The 16278-nt window shown below is 42.7% G+C and overlaps 1 protein-coding gene across 1 annotated transcript in view; it reads right to left on the bottom strand.

Annotated features, from left to right (window-relative positions):
* Positions 1–14658, bottom strand: part of LOC120514236 (transmembrane protein 125) — a 42589-nt gene extending 27931 nt beyond the window's left edge. The window contains exon 1 of the mRNA XM_039734500.1: positions 14281–14658. The gene's annotated coding sequence lies outside the window, so the exon portion shown is untranslated. The remainder of the gene's footprint in view (positions 1–14280) is intronic.
* Between the last annotated feature and the right edge of the window lie 1620 nt (positions 14659–16278).

Below are 16278 nucleotides of genomic sequence, written 5' to 3'. Positions count from 1 at the left end.
TTAAAAAATTTTAATAGTTTCGTCCATCCATAACTACAAATTAAGTGTGTGTGAGAGATAAGGGGCCAAGGTCAGGCCCAAGTACAAACGTTTTGCTTTTACCACTTTTATGAGCCTGTGAAATAACTGAAGGCCTTCACCTGCTTACGGGACCCTATGCCATCTGACTTGGTCAAGGCTTGCATGTTTGTTTTGTTTAATCAAATGGCAGACATTTTAAAGTAACGTAGCTGTTGTCTTGACCATCTTTATAAAAAAATAAAAGCAAGGTCTTGACCTTGGTCAAGTTCAAAACAGTTTTGCAAATTGCAATTACCTGTTACTCTCCAATGGAGTAATGTTTTTAAATTTCTCATTAGCTGTAATTGTGAATAGGTGTTAATAAAGAAATCAACCAATACCTATCTTGTTTAACCCTCGCAAAACTTATGCTCCATTTCATGTGCTTAGCTACTGGAAAGGTAAGCATTACACCCAAACTCACATCCATCCCATAGACTATACTCTGGTCTTACAAAAAGCCTGAAAGCAAGGTTTGCCAATACAATGGTAAACATGTGCACCAAGTAAATGCTCACCTATACCATATTTACCCGTTTTGACATTAAAAGAACCAGGTTTGGTGAAGTCTGGGTGATATCCAGAATATCAGCTTAGATTTTAACTAATATAGAGGGAACACAGGATTATAATTTTTGCAGTTAAATGACTTATTTGCTTTAAAGAATGATCACTTCTAATTAGCAAACAACAAAGTAAACGAGTAACAAACAGGTGTTAACTAACACTGGTGTCTGTTTTTATACCGACTTTGTAAGACAGCAGCAAGCTGAACAAAACTGCAAACATTTCCCTTTTATGCCAATAATAGCATTACATGAAACAAGAAGTCAAATAACTTTAGGTACAATTCAATTTCTGAGCTACACTGGCGCAAACATAAGCCTGAAGCCAATGGGATCCAGTTAGGCTAGATTGCTTTATAATGTGACCATTACAACAAATATTTTATATATATATATATATATATATATATATATATATATATATATATATATATATATATATATATATATATATATATATATATATATATATATATATATGTATAACTAAGATCAGAATCAACACACTGTCATTTCCTTTAATCAAAAACAAACATTCAATATTTGATTGTCTATCTCAGCAATTGTTCAATCATCGTTCTTCCGGACTTTTTGAAATGTGTTTGATAATGATCTGTTTTACTAATATTTCCTGCTTCTCTTAACTTGTACTGCTTTATCCTTGAATTGTTCTCATGTCAAAGCAGGCTCTTCCTTTTCTTCCGCAATTAGTATTTAATTTTAGAATCAGCTACACTCTTTGAAGAAGAAAAAAAAGAGGAAGTGGTCATAGTGAGCTACTGCAATCACCTAGGCTTACCACCTGCAATGTTTTCATTACTCCTCATCATTCCCACAAATGCTCCAACTCACACCACTTGAGCATGGGTTTGAGAAGCTACAAGAGAGTTCCCTGATTGTGATATTATTAGAGATGATACTGCTGCTCCAGTCTTCAGTAAGAGCACCTGTGTATATGCCACAACAAATCTATCCATTAGTTAAGCCACAGCAGTTCTGGGTGGCAGGAGCCACAGTCTATCCTGAAAGCACTGGGCATAAGGCAGGTGCCAGCCCTAAATAAGCTAACAGTCCACTGCAGGGTGCAATTACAAGCAACCTCACTTACTCACTTAGGTGGCTCAGAATCTTTAACTTTGCATGGTCTAACTTGAACATCTTTAGGATGTAAGAGGTAAACTGAAGCAAATGTAGAAAAAACACATACACATGATGAGAACATACAAACTACATAGAGACAGTGACTAGGGCCTCCAAACTTAGTATCTTATGATAGGATATAGCGGGCTGGATAATGGATGGATAGACTAACTAATGTCCTGAATACGGGTACTGATTAATGACGATAGTAATGTTGTATTTCCGGCGTTTGGAATAACCTCACCGTGATTCCTCGGCGCGGCGAATGATGATTCGACCCGGGTCTTCAGCGGTAAGCAGGTTGAAAGGCAGTCCGGATGAATGAAATACAAACTGGATGATAGCGCAATGGAATGAAACGGCAGGCAGGTTGTAATCGTGAATGCGTATTGGTTGTTCTCCTCTCTCTCCTCGTGCTGGTCTCCCTTTCGTCTCCTCCTCTTCTCCTTAAATAATCCGTGACGGCAGTAATTGATTAATTGATATACAGGTGTTTTCCAGGTAAGTGATTGTGAACTCCTCCCATCATCCGTCCTCCTTACGGGACAACATTAACTGATACACACAACGCAGTCAATGGGACAATGAAACGAGACACACACAGCACTGACATTTAAACACTATGTGGCACCGCTACATTCCCCCAACCTTGGACAAGGGAGGGCCAAGCGGCTTGAGGTTGGCCACATGGATGGTGTCTAACTTGGAGGCAGCGCCGATACCCCTTTGGATCTGGAAATTGACTGGACCTGTTTGTTGAATGATTTTAGCTGGACCTAACCATTTAGGCGCTAGCTTGGCGGAGAATTTTCTGCTGGCATCTGAGAGATGGTGAGCTCTAATCCAGACCAAATCACCCGGCTGGAAGTGCGCTTCCCTCCGCCGGGCATTATACAGTTTGGCGTGTCTGGATGTCGAACTCACCAACCTCCCTTGGATTCTCCGCCGTAAACCCTCTACCTTAACCAAATTATTGTAACTGGTGGATTCTGGACTAGGGGTGCTGGGAAGGAGTCGGTCGAGTGGGCCCTTAAGCTGTCTGCCCAGCGCAACCAAAGCAGGCGTCTCACCTGTGGCTTCATGCACCGCGTGTTCAGGGCAAACCGGAGCTCGGGAGCCATTTATCCCAGTCCTGATGGCGTTCACCCACATAGGAGGCGATCATGTTCTTCAGGGTCCGTTCACTCGCTCCGTCATGTTGGCCTGGGGATGGTAAGCGGTGGTGAGGTTTTTCTTCACTCCCCAGGCTGCATAAAGTTCATCCAATATGGAGCTTGTGAACTGCGGACCCCGATCCGAGATGATGTTTCTTGGCACCCCCAGCGGGTGAAGATTTCATTCTTCAGGATGGAGCATATTTTGTTAGCCCTTGCATCGGCTAACGCAAACAGCTCCACCCACTTCGAAAAATAGTCTACTACTACCATCAGGACGGTCTTCCTCGAGCTGGTGATAGGAAATGGCCCCATTAGGTCGACTCCCAAAGTCTCTCCTGGTCCATCTGCGATCGTCGATTGAAGTAATCCCGCCGGTTTACCAGGTGGGTTTTTTAGTTGTTGGCAGGTGGCACACGTCTTCACGTGGTGGCACACGTCTTTCGGACAGACGGCCACCACGCAACCCCAGAATCTTTAATAAAGTTTTTGTCCTTCCAAGGTGACCACCTAAAGGACTGTCATGGTAGTGCTTCAGAAAGTCGGGACGAGCTCTTCCGGGACCACCAGTTGATGTTGCAGACCCCCAAGGGTGGATGGAATAGTCCTGTACAAGACCCCTTGGAGGTCCACAAAGTGTACCCGGTCAGTTCGCTGTTGCTCCAGCCCTTCCCTGATGTTCTGGCAGAATGGACTGGTAGCTTGTGCTTGGGCTAGGTCTTCAAGGCTCCTTGGCAGAGGGAGGATCATCTTTTTCGCCTCTGCCAAACACACCATCCCTGACGGCTCCGATACCCTAGATAGTTACCACAGCCCTTCCGGTAAGTCACCCTGAACGTAAAATTCTGGAGGCGGAGGACCCACCTGGTCAGACGGGAGGAGGTCTTCGGGTGATTGAACACCCAGGTCAGAGCGTGATGGTCGGTGTACACTTCGAATTCAACCCCTCCAAATAATGTCTCCATTTCTCCACAGCCCACACGACAGCCAAACACTCCTTCTCAGCTGTCGAGTAGTTCAGCTCAGCGCCGCAAAACTCGTGAGGCGACGCGATGACATGTTCAGCCTGGTTAATTCTTTGAGTGAGCACGGCCGAGCCCCAGGTTGCTGGCATCTGTCTGTACCTGGAAGGTGAGCTGTGGATCGGTTGGGCCAGAACGGGTGGCTCTTGTAGGTGGCTCTTTAGTCGCTCGACCGCGTCCTGGCATTCTGTCGTCCACTCCCACGGGACATCTTTTTTCCTAAGCTGGTTCAAGGGAGCCGCTATATCTGCCATCCGGGGAATAAACTTATGGTACCACCCCACTAACCCAAGAAAACGTTGCAACGACTTCAAATCTGTGGGCGTGGGGTACTCCCGGATGGCCAAGGTCTTCGGGGTCTACAGCGACCCCTCCGATGAAAGAATGTGCCCGAGGAAGCGTATGGGGTTGAATGAAGGTACACTTCTTCGTGTTCAGCGTAAGGTGCGCTTGATGAAATCGCTGGAAAATGGTGTCTAAATCCGGAGATGTTGATTTATAGAAGGGGAGTAAACAATGACGTCATCGATGTACACGAAGCAGATCTTGCCTATCAACCCCCTCAGAACCTGCTCCATGAGCCGCTGGAAAGTGGCCCCAGCATTTTAAGCCCAAAAGGCATGACATTGAACTGGAACAGGCCTTCAGGGGTGATGACTGCCGTCTTCTTTTACTCCCTCGTCCATCGGCACCTGCCAATAGCCACTGCGGAGATCTAAGGTGCTAAATACTGCAGCTCCATGCAGTGACTCCAGGATTTCATGAACCAGGGGCATGGGATATGCGTCCAGGCTCGTCTTCTCGTTAACCCCTGTAGTCCACACAGAAACGATAGGAATTATCCGACTTCTTCACGAGGACCACAGGGGACGCCCAGGAGGAGGAAGATGGTTCTATTATTCCCTCGGCGAGCATCCGATCGAGGTGTTCTTTAATGACGCCTCTTCAGTGGAGAAACCCGTAAGCTCGGTGCCTTATAGGGACTTCGTCCAAGGTGTGGACCATGTGGGTCACCCCACGGGCAACTCCTAACTTCTCCGCCCACACCTCGCCCACTTCTTCAGCACCGGCCTCACCTCTTCAGGTTGTCCCTCCACTGGGGCTGCCGCCGAGGTGCTTGCGCCGCTCCTCTGCTGCGTAAAACCCGATAAATTCGAGCCCAGATCTTCTTTGGATTTGTAAATGAATTCGCATATCCCTTCCCCCGGTACCGTATACCCCCTGGGACTGAGATGGATGGTCATCCTCATGGTGGCTAGAGAATCCAGCCCAAGGAGTAACGGAACTGACAGGTGCTGGTCCTCCAGGACATACGTATTCATATCCCAGGTGGTGGCGAGTACACTGTACCTCAAGGGGACTCTGCCCAGGGCCTTGTGTTCACTCCCATCCGCCAATACAAATCGGACGGACGGGCAGATGTTAATTTGTCTGTCGGTCGGCTAATCTTCTCCCACTGGCTTGAGCGGATTAAAGTATGGTGGCTCCCGGTATCCACCACCGCATCCATCTGCCACCCCGCAGCATCACTGGGACGATCAGAAGGGACGTGCTCGCTTGCATAATGGCGAGATCGGCTTCCGACCGCAAGGTTTGGCTCGTTGTGGTTTTAGGGGCTGGGTTTCGTGTACTGGCCTGAACTTTGTGCCAGTACGTCTTGAGTTTCCCCAGTCCCGTTCCACTTGGGAGCCTACCTCACCAAGTCCTCCACCGATCCCACCACCCCTGAGACTCCCAGCTAACCGCGGGTTACAGGCATGGGACGCGGCGGACCACCTCTTCTTCAGCCATAGCCGGCCGCCACTTCAAACACAAAGCCCGGTATTCATAGGCGAAGTCCCGGATGGTTTGTGAAGGTAGTTGCACCATGGACCGCAGCTTGTCCTCCAGTTCGGTCTCGTAGTCTTCCGGAAGAAAAGCCGGAAAGATCGACGAAAGGATCCCCAGTCGAAAATGGTCTTCTTGGCCGTCAGCCACCAGCTCCGCACCGTCCCGAGAGGGATGTCCCTATCACCCCAATTAGCTCTTCCGGGGTTAGAGGGTTAACGGCCAGGTACGCCTCCCCGTCCTCCACAAAGTTCAGGACATCATCGACATTATATGGAGCCCCTAACTTGGGAAAAGACAGGCGCACCCCAGGAACAAATGGCCGATTGAGGCATGCGCCCTCCCGAGATACGTCGGCGTTGAATGACGGGGCGACGGTCTTATCTTCTGGAGACACCTTTGGACTTCCCCCTGAAGAGAATCTTGCCAGCGTCGATCCCGCCTCTGGAGGCACAACACGATTTCCGCCCAGGAGTTGAACTTGCTCGTTGATGTATTCTTTCATTTCCTCCTGGGAGCTGCTGATGCGAGCCCAAGGCTGCTTCGCTCCAGCGTACTTTCGCAACCTCGCGGATCTTCTCCTCCAGCCGGGTTATTTGTTGCGCCAGATCCTCCCACAGAGGCGAGACGTCCTCCAGGCCTTCCTCTTCAGGTCCACGGTGATCTTCGAGGTACAGCGACTGCAAAGAATCCACCACCTCTCGCACCGCTGAACACGCTCTGACCGTGGCGTGCGCGCCCGCTACTCCATCATCACACCGGGCGAAGCAATGGTGTCGTCCTGCTCGCACGCCCTAAAGACATGATATTTTTGGGGAAAATTTAAAGGCAGACAGTGATCGAATTAAATAAAGATTCCTCAGAGAGGGCACCACTTATGTAACGGCCGACCCCTTATTCCCAGCCGGCAGCTACACCTCCAAGACCTGTGGCCTGGATAATTGACTGAGAAACCTTTTCCTGTCAAGCCTACTCCTACACAGATTAACTTTCCCCACAATCGACGGTTTGAAAAGCAAAGACAATAAGCAGAATGTAAAAGGAAACAAGAATAAATGTATTAAATGGGACAAGACACGCCACAAGACAAATGTACACTCAAATATTCCTCCACCCCAACAATCCCACAGCAAACCCGACAATATATATATATATATATATCCCTCCCTTGTCCACGTACATATGACACACACCACACAAACGACAAATGGCTGGCAAACGGAATGATCAATAACTACAGGGTCACGGGTGTCTGCTGAAGCCAATCCCAGCCAACACAGGGTGCAAGGCAGAAAACAAACCCCAGGCAGGACGCCAGCCCACCACAGGGCGCACACACACACACACACCAAGCACACACTAGGGATAATTTAGGATCGTTAATGCACCTAACCTGCATGTCTTTGGACTGTGGGAGGAAACTCATGCAGACACGGGGAGAACATGCAAACTCCACGCAGGGAGGACCTGGGAAGCGAACCCGGGTCTCCTAACTGCGAGGCAGCAGTGCTACCACTGTAAGATTGTCTCCAATAAATAAATAAGTGAAGATAGACTATGTTTATAATAAAGTTAATGGACTCTGACTGTTCATTTCTTAACTGAATTTATATGGTTCTTGATTTTAAAAATAAATTAGTCCAGTATTTATTTGCAGGGCCATGCAAACCTCATGAGCCTCCAAATCAGTTAATAAATAAAAAGCATGTGAATCTCAAAAGTGCAAATCTCAAAGTCATGCTACAGTCTTTCAGATTCAGAAAGGCATAACTTAAAAAACAGTTCTATAAATTCAAATATGGTGACATGTCATTTCCTGCCCTCTTAGGCCATTTTTTGAAAATCATCTGATGGGGGGGGAAATACTTCTGCACTATACTTTTCTCATAGATTTCTTTCATTCAATATATTTTACGCCCATCAGTATACATGCCGTAGTTACCTAATCCATCCATCCATTTTCAAACCCGCTGAATCCGAATACAGGGTCACGGGGGTCTGCTGGAGCCAATCCCAGCCAACACAGGGCAACAAGGCAGGAACACACACAAACACACCCACACACCAAGCACACACTAGGGCTAAGTTAGAATCGGCAATCCACCTAACCTGCATGTCTTTGGATTGTGGGAGGAAACCCACGCAAACACGGGGAGAACATGCAAACTCCACGCAGGGAGGACCCGGGAAGCGAACCCAGGTCTCCTAATTTAGTATGAAAAGCTGCAATTAACTATTTTTTGGCTGATATAGTATAAAGTATATTAAAGCTCTATGGAAGAGCTGTCTGCTTTCAAAACAAATTGATTTTCACATCCATGTGGACTCCTTTAAATATTTTTATTTATATGACACACTTTCCCAGCTGTGTACATTTGCATCTTTTTCCTGTCCACTGCTGAATGTTTCCTGTCAGTAGTCTGTTTGTTATATTGTTTTATCTCATTCAACAAAATATTTTCCCACAATTTTTGCTTTTAGAATTTCAGTATTCATTGTCTACTATATTTTACCATCATTCTCCTCTTTAGAGACTTAGAATATGATGTTACATATAAGGACTCTACTATTCTACTAATTATATATCTATTTATATATCTCATATTGATTTATTTTTTTGTTACTTATTCATTTTTATTTTTGCCTAAATTAAATTATTTTCTTTTATTCTTTGACATCTTGTAATGCTCTTTCAGCTTTATTTTGTGAATGAAAATGTGCTATAGAAATAAATGTTCTTGTTGTTGTTTATATAAATTTTTACATGGCCAGTGCTACTTTGATATATATATATTTTTTTTAATTTCTAAAAAAATGCATTTATTTATTTGTGAATTTGAATTGCTAAATGTAATTTATTCAGAATCCTGACATACACTAAGTGAGCTCAGGAAAAGGAAAAGTGTATGATTACTTTTTAGAAATTGTAAAAGTTTTTGTTAAAAATACCATTAAAACGTTAAGCACATACTGTAGTTCACTGGACAAGCACACAGTTGTACACAATGGATATAAATTAATTTTCTGGACAAAAGGGACCTTGAATGACTGTGTTGCTGGCTTTTTCAGCTGTACAAAATTAGACAATTAGAATTTTACCGCACTTCTACTTTTATGTAGTAAAATAATTTTAGACTAATAATTATTTTTTCTTGTGATGGTCAATGCAGTTTAAGGACTGTAATAAGACAGGTATCTTAATATTAAATCAGAATAAATGTGTGGAAGCACCTATAATTAAAACTGTAACTAAAATATTTGTGTTTTAACTATATTTCCCTATGTGTAAAGTGATATGTGCTTATGAATGGTATAGGTCTTATGGAAAAATTACTCATAATATAGTAAGACCAGTCCTGTAATAGTAGGGTGCCACATGTAGGGGGTTTGGGGGGGATTCCCACCAACTTCTGCAACCCCAAACTGAATAAGTGGGTTAGACTATTAATAGATGAATATTAATTTGTGATCACTAGGTAATATTTAGAAGTGTAAGATCAAAGTCTATGATTAATTAAGTTTGATAAGGCATGGTTTACTTAAAGTAATATTATGCAATGATTTACTGGACCCATCTCTTTTTTTTATGTTGGGGGGGGGTGTGGGGGAAGTTTGGGGGATAGCAGCTGCAGGGACATGGATCCTGTCTGAGCAGCAAAGTGAAGGTGCCAAACCTCAAACCAAAATGTCAGACTACTGGAAGGTATGCACCAACACTCATACTCACAACAAGTACTTCAGAAATACCCAACAGCATTTCTTTAGATTGTGGGAGAAAATCCACATGTACAAAACAACATATGAAAACTCTCATACTAATATAAGTTGTCAAATGCAAGTTCTAATAAACCAGGTCAATTCTATGAGCATTTAGCATTTATTATTCAAATTATATAAATCTTCATTATTTAACTGTGCCTTCAATAAAGGTCAAAATTAAACAGCAAATGCTGTAACATGCTACATGGGATGTTGATGTGTAAAGAACGCATGAAAACATTCAATATTAACTTTAATCTGCATGTAAAGCACCGCTTCACTGCCTGCTTTCCTCCTTCCCGTTACCTCCTCCATAACTACATCTGTACCAGCCATGACCTTGGTAGACTGCCTAATCGACACAATGATCAGACCTCAAAACACATGGCTTCCCAGTGTGAAAGTGAAACAGGGTCCAAGCACTGTGACATGGTAATACAGCCTGTGCCAGCCAGTAATACTCTATGCTGTAACTGAACATTCTCACCATACAAACAGCATAAAGGGCATTATCTGAGTTTATCCAGCATAGTTTGCTACGGTCAGAATTCCTTTCCCCTGTTTAAAGGTGAAGCCTTTCGTACTTAACATCAACAATCATCACTTCCATTCACATCTTTTTCTGCCTTCCTCTCTTTCACAGGTCACTTCTTCACTCAATTACTATCAGTCCTTCATTTCAAAGATTAAATTATCTAGGTCATCTTTTCCTTGCGTCTCTCCACAAATCCTCTTCTCTTTCCATTCAGTGGAGATGTTCAGGCAAATCCACTTAAATATTCTCATCTCAGTCCATACCAACTTTAACTTAATCATCCACTTCCCAATCCCATGCACCACAAAACTCCACATGTTGCTTAAATACAATAGCCTAAGTGAAGGTAAGAAAGAAGGATAGTGTCCATATCAATTTTGGAAACACTTATGAGTGTGTACCTCCTACAACGCTGAATGTGTTACCTAAATAGCACAGCTTCACTAACTTACATAAACCAATCCCACTGTCATTATGCAGTTTTATGTTATTTATTTATTGTCTGTCTGATATGAGAGGCACTATATGATTGACAGATAGATAGATAGATAGATAGATAGATAGATAGATAGATAGATAGATAGATAGATAGATAGATAGATAGATAGATAGATAGATAATGTACTTTGCTCAATATGCAATAACAATAATTTCCATTAATAATAAGTTTTAATTTCCCTTGGAGACAAACACCTTTGCCCAAGTTGGCTTATAACATCAGGAGAAGTTAAATATGTGTACACATTTTTTTTTTTTTGTTTAGAGTGGAAGCATAAGCATGTTAAAGATGAGTGTGAGACAGAGGTGAGCACCTAACCAGCAACGTTGTGGTTAAAAATTCAGTGCCTTAATCACTACATTGTATTGCCTGCCGTAAGTTTACACTTAATTTATTAGCATCTAGCACACATATAAAACATCTAAAATAAAGGTTGTCCATGCCACCTGCTTACAAATCCTTTTTACTACTATGACACTCAAACTCAATCCCAGGAATCTGTGCAATGTACACTTCCTCCCAACATCTTTACCACAACCACTACATGGCTATGCTCTGACCTGTTAAAAGACTCTTGCCACATTGTTAATTTTCTACCAATCACCATAAGTCTTTTTAGTCTCATACAGTACCTTTACACTATTCCTCCATCGCTAACACAAAACAGTTACGGTTCTGGTAATAATAAATAGTAATTCATTTATATAGGACCTTTTCTGTGCTCAAAGCACTTTACATAAACTCAGAAAGAACAACAATGCAAATATAACATTAAATTAAGATAAACGCAGGTGATACAAAGCACTGAAATACAATAAGAAATGATTAACCTGAATAAAATACAAAACTATAAATCCTACAAGAAATCCCTGAATAAATATTATAATTTGTTATATAAACACAAATCTTTTTGAAATTGACAGAGAGGTTAAACTGAACGAAGGGTCAGAAGGTCAAGTTAAGTTAAATGCCTTCCTGAACAGATGAGTTTTAAGTTGCTTTTTTGAAAAAATGAATTGAGTCAAGTTGATCTCATTCATTTAGAGAGGCTGTTTTAAAGTCTATAGAGCTGAAGGCTCTGTCACCCAGAGAAAGCATATTAGTTCATGGCAAAATGAAATTGTCAGAATCCGTAGACCTAAGTGGGCAGACAGGTCATTAGACTTGGAGGAGGTTGCTGTCGTATTCCAGTGCAAAGCCATGTAAAGTTTTATACGTTAATAGAATTTTATACTCTATCCTTTAAGACATATGGAGCTACTGAAAGTGCAGCAGGGTTGTTTTTATATGCTCACTGTTGCGGTTCTGGGTAAGGACTCTTGCAGCAGAGTTCTGAATCAGCTGGAGCTGCAATTACAGATTAGAAGGGGCACCTGCCAGTAGGGCATTTCAGTAGTCGATGCAGGATGTAATAAAAGCATGGGCAAGTTCCTTAGCATTGAAAAAGAAGAGGAATGAGCAAACACGGAATGTTACGTAAGACAGTCTTAATGAGATCAATGTGGAATAATGTCTAATGACATCATTACCAAAGGTTACTGAGGAGGAGCTCCTGTTCTTCAGCTCAACTTTAGTCCCAATCAACATGACTTTGGTTTTGTTACAGGTTCATTTTAAAGATTTATTTTCCATCCAGGTTTTAATTTCCCTGAAGCAATATGTGAGCTGCAAAAGAACTAAATTGATGCATATCAGTACAAAGCTACAAATAATTGAGCCAAGGGGGAAGCATGCAGATACAGAAGAGCAATGGGCAGAAGACAGAGCCTTGAGTAACTCCTTGTGTGACCAGAGCTGAACCTGCTGTTACCAAAAATAACAAACTCCTGACTATCAGTCAAATAGGACTTAAACTACTAGAGGGAACTGTCAGAGATTTTCTCCATTCTGGACAGTAAAATATCTTGCTTGACAGTATCACATGCTGAACTAAGATCTAACAAAATGAGTATGCTGGTAATACCCCTTAAAGCATTCTCTAATTTCATTTGATTTTCTGAGCACTGTTTATGACAATCAACAAAATGGACTTGTATCAGAAGTCTGAAGAAGTCAGACTATTGATTTAAAATATTTAGTATCCATCCATCCATCCTCCAACCCAGTATATCCTAACTACAGGGTCACGGGGGTCTGCTGGAGCCAATCCCAGCCAACACAGGACATGAGGCAGGAATCAAGCCCCAGGCAGGGTGCCAGCCCACCGCAGGGCACACACACCCACACACTCACAAACCAAGCACACACTAGGGACAATTTAGAATCACCAATGCACCTAACCTGCATGTCCTTGGACCATACCCGGAGGAAACCCACGCAGACACGGGGAGAACATGCAAACTCCATGCAGGAAGGACCCGGGAAGCGAACTCAGGTCTCCTAACTGCAAGGCAGCAGTAACAAGATAAAAATAGAACAAATTGCTTTGGGAGCGGTGTTAGAGAGAGAAAGAAAAATGCTGTACTAGCCTTAATGCTGCTAAACTTTCAAAACAAGAGGTGTCCGATTTAACAGTAATTCCATACTCATTCATATATATTTAGTTGAGCCGTGGTGATTTACAAAATCAGTATTAGTTATCAGTGTCAAAGCCCTTTAACTTGAATTCACGTTTCCAGGAGGGCGCAGCCTATAATAAAATTACATGTGCAAGCAGGAATCAAACTTGGATACAGATCTAGATTGTCACAGGGCATACTAACTCAGTCATTTGTCCGTCAACAAACCTAACATTCAAAATATTTATAACCTGTATTAAATTGCTTATAAAGCTGTTTTGAAAGTTATTTATAGAGACTAGCTCTGTAAGCACATTTTCACAGTGTGGCAGATTAAATTACTGGTAACACTTTATTTACTGCAAAAATGTATCTATTAAGTATCTACTATTATGTAACAGGACCTAAAAACACTTCTTTGGGTCTTCAGAACATTTACAAAGGATCGGTAAAATGTTTCTTCACCTTTGCAATGTCACCCACTAACAAAACTTCCCTTTGGAGTGGTCTGAGGTGGCTTAACTGAGAGACATTTCTCTTGATACTACACAAGACCCCTGAATCCTTCATATTAACAAGTAATTTTATCATCATGTCAATGTGCCACACTGCACCGATATGAATAACATATCTACCGAGGTTTTGTAAGCGTTAGAAATACCAACAGAAGCATTTGTTGTTACATAAGAGTAAATAAATAGATGCATTTTTTTAGTGTGCTACCAAATTATTAATTATTAGTGCTGATGATGCGCAGCGGCTAAGGCACTGGACTTGAACAACAAGGGTGCCGGCTCAGTTCGCATCAGTAATTCAGCGTCCCCCGGAGTAAGCACTTTGCCTTCTTTTCCTCCAGTTATGTGGAATTTCTGTAAACAGTTATAATGTACCATTCGGATAAAGCCGGCAGCGAATGAGTTAGTTCTTTTCAATGTTAGGTTTTCAAAAAATTTCACAATCCAAAATCGAAACCGAAATGAGAAAATATTCAATAGAAATCGGAACCCAAATGACAACACATTTAATAGAAAACACTAGAGAGGGACATGTGTACGTCGATCCATAAGCCGTTCAAGTTCGCAAATTCTCTCAGACCTAAAACAATTGCAGGATGTCACCAAGCGTCACGAATCATATGTGCAGGAAGTTTCCTTACGTGAAGCATACGGCTTAATAAAAAGCCCCAGTCCGTGAGATAATAAGATGCAAACACAAGTTACCTGTGGAGAATACCGGGTCCGTCCAAGTGAAATAAAACTCGGCTGGCATAAATTGTACTGGTGTTCATTCACCTATTCGGCCGAACCCAGGTTCGTGTTTCTTGCGGCTCCAAAGCGTCCTTTTGTCCTTTTCGTCGAACTTACTGCGACTTCAAAGTGCCTGCCCAGACGCAAGACGCGAATTTACAGAAAGGGCGCGAGGCTGCAGGTAAGGGTAGAGGCTCACAGTGACGCATACGCATGCGTACAAGTCCAGTAGGTGTGTCTGTGATCTCCGCCTTCCACCTGCACGCACCAGGTCCTGGAACGACAGAAGAGAGCGGTACGTTTTACTAAACTCGTACGCATGCATGGCGCTTATCAACGGTCTTTCCTTCCTTCCTTTGAAATTTCAGCACAAATCTCTTTGTGGGGGAGGTGGTGTGAGCAGGGCTTTTTCCGGCGTTTATTTAGCCGGACACACGCATGGTCCAAACTTTCCCACTTCTTAATTCTTTGTAATGCTTGAGGTAACGGAAACTTCTCATGATGTATCGGAGAGGCTCTGCGTCCTTTACACGGGTCTCCAAAATTAAACTGATAAAAAAACTATTTTAATTGTATTTTACATTAACACAATAAAATATAACCTGAATATTTCTATCATGTCATATGCAGGTATAAAAAAATAGTTAAAATTTAACTAATTACAGAATTTATTAATGTACAAAATCCATCCATTATCCAACCCGCTATATCCTAACTACAGGGTCACGGGGGTCAGCTGGAGCCAATCCCAGCCAACACAGGGCGCAAGGCAGGAAACAAAACGCTAGGGCGCTAGGGACAATTTAGAATCGCAAATGCACCTAACCTGCATGTCTTTGGACTGTGGGAGAAAAACCGGAGTACCCGGAGGAAACTCACACAGGCACTGGGAGAACATGCAAACTCCACACAGGGAGGACCCGGGAAGCGAACCCAGGTCTCATGTACAAAATATTGTTCTAAATCAATTTTTCATGAAAATATTTAGTCAATCTAATATTTTATTACATAAATGCAAACAAATATATATTTATTGCTTTTTTCACTTATATTATTATTATTATTAATTACCCAAAACTTGATTTGAAAGTCTGTCGTTTGTCCACTATTTTGCTGTGTCCTTATGACTTTTACAGTAGTAGTCTGCTGTCTTAGTGACTTTTACAATGACCCTAGTAACCTTCTTTCTAAGTGCTTGGTATCCTGAGGGAATCATTCCTCCTGCTCTTCACTTACCACTCCAAGATTTTTAGGGAAAATTTCCAAATGTGAATCTGCAAAAAGTGAACTTTGAGGCAATATTGCAACCCAATTCCTTAAACAATTTTTTCAACATTTCTTTAGAATTTAGATCGTTATTGTTGCCTGAAGACTTGGACATTACTTCTTTAAATAATGCCTAAGCCTCTCGTTCCAGATCGTGCATCATAAAATCAGATTCTGCATCAGAAATCAAACCCGGAAACTTTCAGCACAAATGTTTTAAAAAGGCTCCATCTTCTGATAGGTCTTTGACAACCTTCATCTTTAAACCAAACTTAATATGAAGCTGTGGCACACACAGCGAGGTCTGTAGATTTGTTTGGCACAAAGCTGTAGCTTATTTCTAGCTGGCCATTCTTTCTGAAACAAATATCCCACTCAAAGAGAAAACACAGGAATTTTGTATACCCAGGGCGGCACGGTTGCACAGTGGTAGCGTTGCTGCCTCACAGTAAGGAGACCTGGGTTTGCTTCCTGGGTCCTCATTGCGTGGAGTTTGCATGTTCTCCCCGTGTCTGTGTGGGTTTCCTCCGGGTGCTCCGGTTTCCTCCCACAGTCCAAAGACATGTAGGTTAGGTGCATTGGCGATCCTAAATTGTCCCTAGTGTGTGGGTGTGTATGTACTGCAGTGGGCTGGCACCCTGCCCTGGGTTTGTTTCCTGCCTTGCGCCCTGTGCTAGCTGGGATTGGCTCCAGCAGACTCCCGTG

The sequence above is a fragment of the Polypterus senegalus genome, chromosome 14, assembly GCF_016835505.1.
Source record: "Polypterus senegalus isolate Bchr_013 chromosome 14, ASM1683550v1, whole genome shotgun sequence".
NCBI classification, from domain to species: Eukaryota; Metazoa; Chordata; class Cladistia; order Polypteriformes; family Polypteridae; genus Polypterus; species Polypterus senegalus.
The sequence above is the reverse complement of the archived record's forward strand: the minus strand, read 5'-3'. Positions and strand labels throughout refer to the sequence as shown.